This window comes from Cricetulus griseus, unplaced genomic scaffold (genome assembly GCF_003668045.3).
Source record: "Cricetulus griseus strain 17A/GY unplaced genomic scaffold, alternate assembly CriGri-PICRH-1.0 unplaced_scaffold_2, whole genome shotgun sequence".
In the NCBI taxonomy this organism is placed as follows: Eukaryota; Metazoa; Chordata; class Mammalia; order Rodentia; family Cricetidae; genus Cricetulus; species Cricetulus griseus.
In genome coordinates this window covers 6652157-6667256 of record NW_023276919.1, presented here as the reverse complement: position 1 = coordinate 6667256, position 15100 = coordinate 6652157, and positions in this window count along the sequence as shown.

Genomic DNA, 15100 nt, shown 5'->3' with positions numbered 1-15100 from the left:
GTTCTGTTTCCAGTTGCATTCATCTTCACTGCATAGAGTCATCTGAAACCAGTGATCTGTGCACCGGATCCAGGTTTGGCATCGAGATCCTACATATCCAGGACCAGTGGGAGATCTGTGTTCATCTGCCAGCCCAAGGAGGTCAGGGGCTGCTTTTGGTTCCATTCGTCATCACTGCTTAGAGTCATCTGACTCCAGTGATCTTTGTTCCATATCCGAGTTCTGCCGATGGCCAGTGACAGTTCGGAATCCATATGTTGGGCCAGGATCCGAGTTCGTCAGCAGCCTCCAAAACGCTGAGGACCAGTGGCAGTTCTGGGTCCATCTGCAGGCCCATGGAGGTCAGGAGGTGTTTCTGTTTCCATTCATCATCATTTATTATAGTCATCTAACACCAGTAGTCTGTGCACTGGATCCAGTTTTGGCAGCGAGATCCTACAAACTGAAGCCCAGTGGCAGGTCTTTTTTCATCCACTGGCCAATGTAGGCCAGGTGATGTTTCTGGTTCCATTCGTCATCACTGCGTAGAGTCATCTGACACCTGTGATCTTTGCTCCTGATCCAAGTTCGGTGGAGGATTTGGACACACCGAGTCACAGGGTCAGTTCTGCATCCATATGTTGGCCCTGGATCCGAGTTCTATGGCGGTATATGACACTCTGAGGCCCAGGGGCATTTCTGCATCTATATGATGGCCCAGGATCCGAGTTTGGCAGCGGTATATGACACACGGGCGCCCAGTGGCAATTCTGTGGTCATCCGCCATACCAGGTAAACCAGGTTCTGATTTCAGTTCCTTTAGTCATCACGGCTTACAGTCATTGGCCACTATTGATCTTCACTCCTGATATGAGTTCAATGGAGGCCTTCGACATGCCAAGACCCAATGGCATTTCGTTGTCCATCTGCCTGCCCATGTAAGCCAGATTCTGTTTCCAGTTCCATTTGTCATCACTGTTTACAGTCATCTGACACCATTGACCTTGCTCCTGATATGAGTTCGGCTGCAGGCTCGGAAACGCCAAGACCAAGTGGCAGCTCTGTGTTTATCTGACAGCACTTGATCTGAGTAGGGCAACTGGTTCTAAAATATTTTGGCACAGTGGCAATTCTGTGTCCATCTGCTGGCTGAGGTGGGCCAGGCGATGTTTCTGGGTTCCATTAGTCACCAATGCTTAGAGTAATCTGACAACAGTGATCTGTGTGCCAGATCCAAGTTTTGCGATGGTTCCTTAATGCTAAGTCCCATGGCAGTTCTGTTTCCTCTGCTGGCCTAGGTAAGCCAGGTTGTATTTCCAGTTCCATTCATTGTTAGTGCTTAGATTCATCTGACACCTGTGATCTGAGCACATGATCCGAGTTTGATGGCATTCTATGGCATGCCAAGGCCCAGTGGCAGTTCTGTGTCGATCTGCCAGTTCAGGATCTGATTTCAGCAACAGGCTCTGAAACTCCAAGCCTGGTGGCAGTTTTGTGTCCATCTGCCAGACCAGGGAGTTCAGGGGCTGTTTCGGCTTCCATGTGTCTTCACTGCTAAGAGACATCTGACACCAGTGATCAATGCACTGGATCAGATTTCTGCAATGAGCTCCTACCTGCCCAGGCCAGGGGCAGCTGTGTGGATATCTGCTAGCCCAGGAGCTGAGTTTGGCTAAGGGTTCTGAAATGCTGAGGCACATTGGAAATTCTGTGTCCATCCACTGGCCCAGGTAGGCCAATCCGCAAAGGGTTCTGAAATACCGAGGCACAGTGGCAGTTCTGTCTTCATCCACTGGCCCATGTAGTCCATGGGCTGTTTCTGGTTCCATTCATTGTCACTGCTTAGAGTCATCTGACACCAGTGATCTATGCGACTGATCCTATTTCGAGGGTGATCTCCAACATGCCAAGGCCAAGTGGCAGTTGTGAGTCCATCTGCTGACCCAGGTAAGCCAGGTTCTTTTTGCAGTTCCTTTTGTCGTCACTGATTAGAGTCATCTGACAACAGTGATCTGTGCTCTGGACCCGAATTCCAGGCTGAGCTAATACACACAGAATCCAAGTGGCAGTTATGGTTTCATCTGAAGTCCCAGGATCCGAGAAGGGCAGCGGGCTTTGTCATGCCAAGGCCCAGTGGCAGTTCTGAATCCATATGCTGGCCCAGGATCCGAGTTTGGCGGTGGTGTATGACACGCCAAAGCACATTGTCAGTTCGGCATCCATCTGCCGTGCCTGGATTCATGTTCTGCATTGGGTTCCTACATGCCAAAGCCCAGTGGCAATTCTTGCCACCACATGCCAGCCAGGATCCAAATTCGGCGGCGGTATATGTCAAGCCAATGCGCAGTGGCAGTTCTGTGTCCATCTGCAGGCCCATGGAGGTCAGCAGCTGTTTCTGGTTACATTGGTCATCACTGCTTGAGTCATCTGACACCAGTGATCTGTGATATGGATCCAAGTTTTGCGGCGGGCTCCAACAAGCTGAGGCCAAGTGGTAGTTCTGCCTCCATCTGCCTGTCCAGGATCAGAGTTCGTCAGTGAGCTCCAAAATGACAAGTCCCAGTGGCAGTTCTGTGACCATCTGCTGGCCCAGGTAGACCAGGGGCTGTTTCCATTCCATTCATAACCACTGATTAGGGTCATCTGACACCAGTGATCAAAGCGCCTGATCCAAATTCGGGAGCAGGCTCTGATACACAAAGGCCGAGGGGTGGTTCCACATCTAAAAGTTGGCCCAGAATCTCAGTTCAGAGGCGGCATATGACACATTGAGGCACAATGGCAGTTCTGCATTCATCTGCCATCCCTGCATCCGAGTTATGTGGTGGGTTCCAACACGCCAAAGCATCCTTGAAATTTTCCTTCAATCTGCCTACCCAGGATCGAAGTTCGGTTCATGGATCGAACACTACGAAGCCCAGTGGCAGTTCTCCATCCATCTTCCTTTCCTGGACCCAAGTTCTGTGGTGGGCTCTGACACGCCAAAACCCAGTTTCATTTCTGCCTCAATCTGCTGGACCAAAGTGCAAGTTCAGATGCGTTTCCAACACATGCAGACCCAGTGGCAATTCTGCATCTATCTGCCTTCTCTGGATCCGAGTTCTGGGACAGGCTCTGGCACGCCAAAGACAAGTGGCAGTTCTGCCTCCATCTGCCAACCCAGGATCTGATTTCTGCTTTGGGATCTGACAAGCCGATGTCCAGTGGCAATTCTGTATCCATCAATTGGCCAAGGGTAGGCCAGGGGATGTTTCTGGTTCCATTTGTTGTCACTGTTTAGAGTTATCTGATACCAGTGATCTTAGATCCTGATGCGAGTTTGGCGGCTGGCTCTGACACATCAAGGCCCAGTGTTAGTTCTAAACTTAACTTCATCTCCTCTGTTGAGGTCAAGGAGACACAAGTGAGTGCTACCTGGCCTGTCCAAGAAAGGAACAAACAGATAGTCCAGGATGTGTTACTACCACAACATTCTCAGGTCCCCAAATGTTGTACAATGCCCTAATTAAGCAGGATTCAATCTAGAGAACTAGATATCCTTAGTCCCTAAATTGCCATTTCTAACAACCCAACAATCAGTTTTCAGGGAAAATAGGAATGAAAGGTGAAGGCATCAGGCTGGCCTGTCCAAGGCACCTAGAATGATTCAGTCACTCAGGCAGTACTCTGTTCAGTCCAGCTTTCAGGGATACTAAGTCTTCAGGCCACTTTAAAAGACCCAGTTAAAAGACAGATCCCGACCCACTTATGCTCTCTTAGTCTCTCTGTCTCTCTGTCTCTCTGTCTCTCTGTCTCTGTCTCTCTCTCTCACTCCTTCTCTCTCTCCCTCTTTCTCTGTCTCTCTCTCTCTCTCAATGTCCTTCTTATCTTCAAGTTCCTATCTGCTATCTGCTCTTTGCTATGTTTCTGACCCTTTTCTTCTCTTCTCCTCTCTCCCCAACTCAGGCTCTCCCACCCTGTCTGAAATCCTTGGTTCCTGGAATTTCATAGGTAGGTTTTCAATAGCTCTGTGTTCAGTTTCCATTTCGTACATTTCCCCTTGAATGTACACTAAAGGCCAACACTATTGCTGAGAAAGCCATGGAATGTCTCTCTCTGTGACCTCTCACCATGCCCAGGAATTGATGGGTGGGAATCCTCAGTGATCATTCTCTCAGATTGACCAAACTGTGAGAAACCCCTTCAGGTCGGTGTTTATCCCAAGGATGAGGTCCAACACCACATTCGCTGAATAATTTGTGAATTCAGGATCATGCCTTCAGCAGTTTCTTCCCTCCAATAATAGGTATTCTGTGTCGACTTGAATGTTCAGGCATTTTGTTCTGCCTTTGCCCATGAGTTCAAACAGACTCTGAGTTCTGAGATTAGGAGTATCAAACCATCTTTGGCCTAGCCCATGGGAAATACATCTTATGATTGAGGCATACTTCCGGTTATTGTTAACTTGGAAAACCTGTTCAAATGCTTTTAAGGAGGAATGTCATATTCCCCAGGTTGTGTATAATGGACAAACAAAATGAAAAGACACACATTACTGATGGAAATTTGAGTTTTGCATGGTAGGTTTTTCCAGGAAGGTTTAAATTCCATATCTTAGGTTAGATTGAACTATCATTGCACTGCAGGTACTTGGGTGCATCAAATGATGTCAGAAGCAAAGCAGAGTTCATGAGGCAGAGACAGCATACTCCTTGAGTATGAGAAAGCCCACCAGTGGACTGGATTTCACATATCTCAGCCTACAGTAATCCTTGGTTTGTCTGTCTTTCTGTCTGTATGTCTGAATTGTCAATTGTCTACCAATCACTGTCACTGTCTCCCTATGTATGTCCCTTCACCCTGGTGGGCTGCCCACTATAACTCTACCTGAATTTCACTGGAACTCCCTGCAAGATGAGCCCCCCCTCTCTGTCTCTCTGTGACCCTATTACTCTCGCTCTCTCCTAATCTCTCACCCTCTCTCTTGCCTTCTGTCTTTCCCTCCACAACCTGCATGAATACCAGCAACTCTTGACTTGCTCAGGACTGTTATCTACCAAATGTGATCCTTTTGTATCACTTTCAGTATGTATCTCCCTTGCTGTGTGTGTTTCTCTCTCTCTATCAGAAGAGCAGGCTAAAACACTCTATAACAGCAAATTTAACAATTTTGCTTTTTATTGTCCTTTAGATACAGTTCTTTTTCAAATATGTGAATGCTTTCAGCAAAGTTGATTGTATCAAAAGAGCACAGGATATGTGTCTCCAATTTATCTTTTTGTCACAGCCAATGTTTTGCTGTAAGTTCCATTGACCTTAATGTAACCCCTGTAAAAAACTCTAAAGATTCATTCAAGATAAATAGTATTCTTTCCCATAATACTCCCAGATTCTTCTCATCCTCCTGTGGTACATTTCCCTAGTTAAAGGCACCATCATTTGACCATGAAACCCTCTGTCACCAGGAATTAAGAAATATTTTGTCTTCTAAACTTAACCTCATCTCTTACACTGTTGATATCTGTCGAGGATTAGTATGACCAAGACAGAGCCACACTTTCTGGAAATTCATGGAGCATCCAGGTACTCCAGGAGGTGATAGTACCCCAATATTCTCATGGTCTTCAAATTTGTTCAATGCCCTTTCTTCAAAAAGAAGTAGACTTGATAAATCTATGTCTTTATTTCCAAGTTTAAAACCCCAAATTTCCGTAATAAATGAAAGTGGGAATGAAGGTCTTGGCATCTGTCCTGCCCCCTAAAATTGGAAGGTTGCACTCACTCAGCAAGTACTCTGTTCAGGGTTCCATGGTTAATATGTCTGCCTGCAGCATTATAGGATCCTTTAAAAGACAGATCCCTATCCAAGACTAATATAATATTCTCTCTGTCACCTTCCAAGTCCTCTCTGCAATCTTCTCTCTGGTATCTTCTTTGGGACCAATTCGTCGCATCCACACTTGACCAGCAAGAACGACGCAACACTGAGGAATCTTCTTCACACAGTTTAATCGGGAACCTTGACTTACAGTGAATGGCGGCCGTGGGGAGATGAAGACGGGGGGGTGGGTGATATAGTCTACATCTACCAATCACCTAACCCTATGTGGCGTGCCAGGATAGGTTGTCTCCAAGCAGAATTAAGATACATGGCCTTTACCAAATTAGGAGTTGTTTACCACAGAGAGCACTCGCCATCGAGCTGGCAGAAGGCAGAAACAAGTGCCATATTTTGGGCTCGGTACTTTGCAGCTCCCAAAAGTTCCCCTTTTAGTTTTAATATTATAAGTGTAGCAATATCTATCTGTTGTAAGATTTCAGTCATCTGTGTCTTAGGTTCAACCCCAGTGTCCCTATCTTACCCATCAAAGAGTCACTGTGTCACCCTCACAGGCTCATGTCTTAGGTCGAAGGGAACACATGTATGCTTATTCGCTCAGCAAAAGGAAGGTGCTCATCATTGAGCATGACTGATTCAGATAGGCATCATTTACTCAGCAAGGGTATCTATTTGTCTGCCAGCATGGGTAACCATGCTTGAGGGAATGGTCCTGTTTCCACAGCAGCAAAGGCCTGTACCAACATGGCAGCTTGGGATTTTTGCGATTTGCTGATCCTGCATAGGCAACACAGGCAAACACAAATGGCTAGTAACATAATGGAAAGCATAACCCCCACCCCAGCTCATTCCTTAACTAAACTAAATGCTTGCTTAAGAGTAGTTAATAGGGTATTAACAGTGGGCAGGCTCAGGTGTGTAGCATTCACGACAACAATCTGTTGTGTTAAGGTATCTGTCAGGTTCTTGAACTGTTGAGTCCAATTTCCCTGAAGGTAGGCACTAAGCTGCCAACTCAGGTTGCTGTTCTCCGTGAAATTTTTGGCTATCCTGGAGGTGATACATAAAGAAGAAAAGGAATGAATGCATCCTATGGAAGTTAAGSTTACTAAATCATCCACCTGTTCTTGCAACAGGTCCACTCTTGGTTCCTAGTTAAAATGTCAGCTTTTCAGTGGCCATCAATAGATCTCAAGGTAGTTAATGTTGTAGCTGTTTTTTCCACAATGTCATTGACTGTCTCAGCTGATTGGACCTGAGCAGCCATGGCAATGGCATAAGTCGTAGCCGCTGCTGCAGAAAGGGATACGGCAGTAACCCATGCTTCAGTTATGCCAAAATCCCATTTGGTTCTGATGATTTCTGTAATGGGAAATGTTCCTGTAATCACTTTAACAGGAATAGGAACATACAGAGGAATCCTCATCACTACTGCTGTATTAGCAGAACCATTYCAACATTGACTAGCAATGCAGGAGATGTCAATCGAATTGCATGATATCACTTCTTTGATAGCATCAGTAGTGTTAGAGAGCAGAAAGAAAAAGGGAGCTTTTAAACATACAGGGCTAGCTGGAATAGTGAAATTATTCAAAGTTTTATGTATTGGTAGATTCTTAAGTGAGGGTCCCTTCTCATCCCTAGTACCAGAAACATTAAGAAGTCTTATGCAGAGATTCTGGAGAACCGCAAAAGGTTCAAGAGAAGTAAATGCTCCACRCTCGTTGGAGAGTACCCATTGAAACCATGGCCAGGTATTTTTACTGCCCGTTCTTTGGGAACTTCCCTGAGTTAGGTTATACTGGTACCTGCCAAGAGGGGAGTAAATTCGAAACCTGGAGCTAACTGTTTGTGGTCTGGATTCTGTCAGGGATTCCAATGAGGAGGATAGCCTCGATTGGGTGCACAATAAGGCAAGACCTGTCGAGCAGTGGAGTTCTCTTGACTGAAGCATGAATTTGAGGGTCGGAGCCCCTCCATGACCATCAGAAGTGTAGTGATATTTACATACTTGGTCCCATTTGTACCAGTGTCAGAGCCAGATCTAGTGCCTGAACTAATCTGGGTCAGCGCTCAAGATCTGGTTAAGAGTAAGGGGATCAAGCCAATTGCCAACAGAACCATTCTTCAACCAAATGCATGGGTTAGAATTATTAATAAGGTAGAAGCATAATACTCCATGGAGAGAAATATTAGTGGCTGCATACTGGGCAGTGTCAGGGTCTAAATTGACACAAGGCAAGCCCAATTCACAACTAGTAGAAAAAAAACAGGCAAAACTTTAGATGCACTATGAGCAGGCAAGAGAATTGGCCACACTTTTGCTATGGACCACAGGATTTGTTCTCTGGCCTGGATCAGCCACAGTGTTGTCAAGGTCAGCAGCAAGATCAATATCAGAGGTTACATCTTGTTCTTTCTGGAATCCACACCTGGTCTTGCTGATCCTGGGGAAAACACAAAAAGAACCTCTAGCACATGCTAACACCGGTTCCAGTCCATGCCATAGACCCAAAAGGATATCTTTCCATCTTACATAGCCCTTCTGAGCAGGTGCCTGAGTCTGGTGCCTATCGGCAGCAGAAAGGTCTTGAGAATCCAAATTAAAAACATTCAGGTTAAAGAGAGCCAAGGATACTTGTTCCTTTGGTGTTCTACAATGGCCTATTCCCCCTTTCTGTTTTAATAAACATTCTTTCAATGTGTGGTGAGCTCTTTCAACTATTCCTTGTCCTTGGGATTATAAGGTAGGCCATGGTTTAACTGGACTTCCATCTGTTTACAGAAGGAGTTAAGAGTGAGATGTATAAGCAGGGCCATGTCAGTCTTTAGTTGCTGAGGTTTTCCCCAGGCAGCCCACTCCACAAGGCAATGTCCAATGAGATTGCAAGCCTTTTCCCCACTCATAGGGGTGGCATGGATGATGCCTGAACAGGTATCCACAGACACATGGATATATTTAATAGTTCCAAATCCTGAAAAATGAGTTATGACCATTTGCCAAATCTTCAAGGACAATAGCCCTCTGGGATTGACCCCCAGACTAGGAGGGTGCAAAAAGGTTATACACTGTTGACAATTCACTACTATCTGTCTAGCCTTCGCTCAAGATAGCTGAAACCATTGCTGCAAAGTTTTTGCAGATACATGGAATTGTTTGTGAAATTGCTGTGCCTGCTCCACAGGGGAAGTGAAAAATGCATATTCCCTTCTAGAACAGTGATCTACGATCTCATTGCCTTTTGATAGAGGTCAGGCAAATTAGTATGAGCCCTATTATGCTATATGAAAAATTTCTGATTGCGATGCCAGATGAATGTTTGCAATTCTTGTAAGAGTATGCAAACTGTACTTTTAGGCTTGATAGGTCCTGCAACCTCTAGGTCCTTAACAGCATTCACAACATATACTGTATCAGAAATTAGATTAATGGAGAACGGGCAATTTCTAAACACTTCAAGGACAATTTTACATTCAATAATCTGGGGGGACAGGCTGATATTGAAATTGCACTGGATCCTGATGCTCTATCATATAGGCTCCACAGCCCGTATTGGATCCAACAGTGAAAATGTTTGGGGCTCCAGCAATAGGAGCAGCTGCAGTCATTTTAGGAAAAATGACTGGATGTTCTTTAGAAAATAACATTGGAGGGTGTTTTGGATAACGATTTTCTATTTATCCTGAAAAATCCGTAGCACGGAATGGCACAATCATCCACAGTTCCACAAAGTATCTTAACTTGTTGAGTAGTATATGGGATTATGATCTTAATTGTTAGTCTCCCAAAATATTGAATGCTTTGCTCTATCCCATTTTGGGCCAAGTCAGCAACCTCTGCAGGATAGTATTCAATAGTTTTTCCTGGGGAGGATTTAGAATAAATCCATAGTAACGGACCATCTTGCCACAGCAAAGCTGTAGGCTGGGAGAATGTTGAGAGCACTCACAAAAGAATATCCATGTTTTCTATTAGCTGTTTAAGGCTGGCATTTTGTTATTCTGTCTCCACTTTCTTTTAAGGTTCTCTGGCTTCAGGGGTTAACTGCCTAGGTGAATCTAACGCTGAATCACCATTGAGAATATTCTACAATGGTTTCAACTCATAATTAGGTAATTTTGAATAACACCTTATTCAATTTATATCTCCGAACAGCTTCTGAAAATCATTAAGAGTGTTTAAATAATCTTTTCTCATCTCTATCTTTTGTGGAATAATTGTATGAGGGAGAATCTTAGCATCTAGATAGTTAGTAACAGTGTCCTTTTGTAACTTTTCTGAGGCTAGGACTAAATTATGCATCTCAAGCAATTTTACCAATTTTGTATATGCCTTATTGAGCGCTTTATCATCTTTGGCAGACAATAAAATATCATCCATATAATGAACACATCTAATCTTTGGAAAGTCCACTCTCAAAGGAGCAATGGCCTCTTGAACAAAAAACTGACACATAGTAGGACTATTGGCCATCCCCTGTGGCAACACTATCCATTCATACCTTAGATCAGATTGTTCATGATTATAAGAGAGCAGCGTAAATGCAAAATGCCCTGAATCCTTGGCACACAAAGGTATGGAAAAGAAACAGTTTTTAATGTCTATACAGATGATAGGCTAGGATGCAGGTAAAGAGGCTAAAAAAGGAAGACCACTTTGTACAGGGCCCACAATTTGCATCTGCTGATTAATAGCTCTGGGATCATGAAGCAATCTCCATTTACCATATTTTTTCTAAATGACAAAAATAGGAGTATTCCCTGGAGATACAGAGGATTTTATATGCCCCAAATCCAGCTGCTCCTGCACTCGAGTCCTTGCAGCCTCCAATTTTTCAGAGGAAAGTGGCCACTGAGGAACCCATACCGGCTCCTCAGTTTTCCAGGTAATAGGAATACCTCCCTCAGTGGCCCCTAGGAAAAACCCAGACCTAGATTTTTAGGTCTTGGTTGTGGAATAATAGGACTGGTATGACCCTGCAGATGTTTCCCAAGGCCTCTACCTGGGACGTATCCCGTTCATTTCATGATATATTGACATGTTTCTGAGTATTCATTTGTGATTTAAAAACCCATATCCTTTAACAAATCTCTTCCCCATAGTGAAATTGTAAGTCTAACACATAAGGTTGCATGGTCCCTAAATGCCCTTCCTGATCTTTCTAAGGAAATTGTCTACAACTCATATCAGGAGCTTTAGCATAAGCCAAACCTTGTAAAGTTTGAGAAGAGACCTGTATAGGCCAACCAGAGGGCCAATCTTTGGTGGCTATGATGCTATTATCAGCTCCAGAATCTAGTAAGCCTAGGATTTTCTTACCATTCACTATTAACTCAAGGATCAGACGTTGATTGAGATCTAAAGCTATGATACTTAAGTTTGATACAGTGGAACAAAATCCTCCCTCTCTTCTGTCTCTGATTTGAGCTGGAAACATGTCATGTAAACATGGCAAAAGCGGTAGCTGTGCTATCATGTCTGCAGGAGAAATGGCTGTAATCCCACTAGGAGATTCTACCATGATMTTTACTACACCCATGTAATCAGGATCTATAACTCCAGGATGTACTCGTAGAACTTTCAATGCTGCAGATGATCTTCCTATAAGCAGGCCTACTGTTCCAGTCTTAAGGGGTCCCTTAAAATCAGTGTCAACAAGTTGGACCCCCATTCTGAGAGTTAATACGAGTCTGGTGGTGGAGCATAAGTCCAACCCCTTGGAGCCTGTAGTGCCTCTCCTTGGTCCCTCGGATGTAGAAGGGAGGGCCAGGTTTTGGGCCTCTGCTCCTTGTTCTAATCCACCAAGGCCCCATATATTTGTGGGCCCTGGGGCCTCGAGCACCGTCTTCTGTTTTTTGGACAAGCTCCTCCATACTCCTGAACAAGAGGCTGTCCACTGATGTCTTTTACTGATCTACAATCCTGAGCCCAATGATTTCCTTTTCTACATCTAGGGCATAAGCCAGGTTGCTTAGGGTGCGGGGTAGAGTTATTGACTGTAGTATTTCCTCCTTCTGGGCATTGTTTTCTCAAATGCCCTTGCTTGCCACATTTAAAGCAAGCTCCTGAACTTCYGCCTTTCTTAGTTAATTGCATCACAGCAGCTACTAGACGAGCATTGGTCAGCAGACCCCCAAACTCCCTACATGCAGACTTCAAGGCCTTTACCTTTATATGGAGTTATTGCAGCCCTACACTGCAATACATTGTTCATAAATCAGCTCTTTGATCAAAGGCATAGCAGCATCTGGATGCCCTAACACTCATCCTGCAGATTCTACCATTCTTGCCACAAAGTCTGAAAAGGGTTCCATAGGACCTTGTAATATCTTTGTAAGAATTCCACTGATTCACCTTTGTTGGGCAGAGACCTCCAAGCCCTAATGGCTATTTGGTTAATCTGATGATACTTTTGAAGGGGATATCCTGTTTGTTGCTGTGCAAAACGTCCTTGACCAAGAAGCATATCCACATACCAGGCTGGATTACCAGCCACGCAATTAGCCGCACCTTGATCATTGGAAAATTTAATTTGGAAAGCTCTTGAATCCAAATATTGTCCTGGCGATAAACAAGCTCTTACCATACTCATCCAGTCACTAGGTGTCATACAGCAGCGAGTGATTGCTTCTACCTGAGCAATTGTAAAATCTGCAGTCACCCCATAGGTGAGTACTGACTCTGCCAGAGCTTTGACTATTTAAATTCAATCGGCTCATGATATTTCTGTTGGTTACCATCTGTAAAAACTGGATAAGCCTGTGGTCGAGCAATCCGGAACTCAGTGCAAACAGTATGCCACACTTCCAGGACATAAGGTGGAGCAACCAGGAGCACCCAATTCCTGTTATGAGCAGTAGGGGGGAGGAGCCATAGGGTGGTGCCCTTGCTTTAGAGCTGCCATTTTAGGGCACTCTTTTTCTGGTACTTTTAAGGAATGTTTTTCCATGAGCTCAATAATCTCTCCCTCCTCATCCTCCATGAGGTCCTCATCCTCACATATATCCTCTCTTGGTTCTTTTAACTCCTTCCTCAACTCTCCTAGAGAAGGATAGACTCACTTCTTATTCCCTTTCCGTTTTTCCTTTCCTCTCTCACTTTCTGACTGTTCTGATCTTTCTTCTTGAAGCATTTCAAGGGCAGCTTGTCCATTTGCTATAGCTTTCTTATATCCCTCTTGGTCCTCTAGACAGCTGCGTACCAGTCACCATACCGGCCGAACACACGGCTTCAACATTCCTTGTTCCCAGGCAATATCCACGTCTTTCCCTAACTTATCCCAACTAGCCAACAAGAATTGCCTGAGACAGCGCACCAGGGTTCAATGATGTCACATTCATTCAGGAACTCTGCAATGTGGCTTTAGTTAACCTTAAATTTTTAGAATGAATCAGCTCTTTAAGAGCCAGAAAAATTGGATGTGATTGTGACGATCCCATTGTGCTTTTGTCTTAGTCTATGCGCTCCAAAGGTGTGCAAGTCTGATAGCACCAAGAAAAAACAAAAGCCCACACTGCAATGTTAAAGAGCAGCCAAATCACCACTATAATAGTGGGGTCCATTCACTTACTCTCACTCTGCAAGTTAAAGCAGGAGCAAGGTGTTTTGCTTTCGGTTCGCTTTTGCTGAGAACAGTCTTGCTCCTCTCTGAAGACTTTATTGCCTCTTTGCTGAGGGCTTTTATTGCCCTTACAGGAGACCTTATTGCCTATTTCCCAAGGGCCTTATTGCGCATTCACCTCAGACTTTATTGTCCCACTTACCTTGAGAACTTACCAGTGCCACCCCAACTGTGAGAAGTTCTGATTCCCCTTATGGGCCACCACTTGTCACAATGACCCTTGACCAGCAAGAATGATGCAACACTAAGGAATCTTCTTCACACTGTTTAATCGGGAACCTTGATTTACAGTGAATGGTGGCCCCAAGTAGAGGAAGACGGGGCCTGATATAGTCTATATCTACCAATCACCTAACCCTATGTGGTGCACCAGGATAGGTTGTCTCCAAGCAGAATTAAGAGGATACATGGCCTTTACCAAATTAGGAGTTGTTAACACAGATAGCACTCACCGTCGGGCTGGCGGGAGGCAGGAACTGGCACCATCATTTGGGCGCAGTACTTTGCAGCTCCCAACACCTCTTCGTCTCTTCTCCTGTCTCCCCCACTCACCCTCTCCAAACATGACAGGAAATCTAAAGCTCAGGGACATTCTAAGATTCCTGTTCCATTGATCCGTCTTCATAGCCAGCTTTCCCCTTCCCTGGAAACAAGTGACCAACTCTGGAGCTGTGAAAGACATAGAGGCTCTCTCTCTGTGAACTCTCTTCATACCCAGGGTCGGTTGATCAGGATATTGCAGAGGAATTTTCTGGAGCTGAACAAATGCTAAAACACCCCAAGAAGGCAGTGTGATTCCCAAATAAGACGGCCACCACCACATTCGCTGAATCATCTGTGGGTGTCAGACTTATGACATTGGGAGTTTCTTCACTCCCCTGTTAGGACCCCTGTGTCGCCTCAAAGGTTCAGGTATTTTTAGTTCCACAACTATCGATGAGTTAAGACGTTGACTCCGTCTTCTGAGATGTTGGGTACTGAGCCTCCTTGAGCCACCGCATTGGAAGTGCATCTTATATTTGAGGGAATATAGCTGCTACTGTTTCCATGTAAAACCTGTTCAATGCCATTTTGTGCAGCAAAATCAAATAACCTAAGAAGTATATATATATAGACTAAGTGAATTAAAGGAATCATATTACTGTGAAAAAGGTGAGTTTTCAAAGGTTAGCTTCTTAAAGGTTTAAATTCATTTCTTAGATTAGATTGAAAGATCATGTGACTGCATCTACTTGGATGCAAAATATGATGTCAGCAGCAGGACTGAGTTCATTAGGCAGAGACAGCTTCTTCCTTGAGTACATCGGCAGCGAGCCTCTTGATGTGTAATACATTTATCCAAGCCTTCATTAAACCTTGGACTGTCTATGTGCATGTCTGTCATTTCGTTCTCTATCTCTATTTTGAGCACTCAATGTCTCTATCTCTGACTCTGTCTCTGTGTATCTCTGTATATCACTGTCTGTGTCCCTCTGTATATGGCTCTACACGCTGGGTGGTAATCTATAATTCTAACAGATTTGCAATGTGTTTGCCTGCTACCCTAAGCCAAAGTATCTATGTCTCCTACTGTCTACTCCTCTGTTTTTGCCTCAGCACCCTGGGTGAATACCTAAAGCTATGCATTTTCTTGACTGGTCTCCACCTAAACTGAGGTATTATATGTCTGTTTGTATGTGTT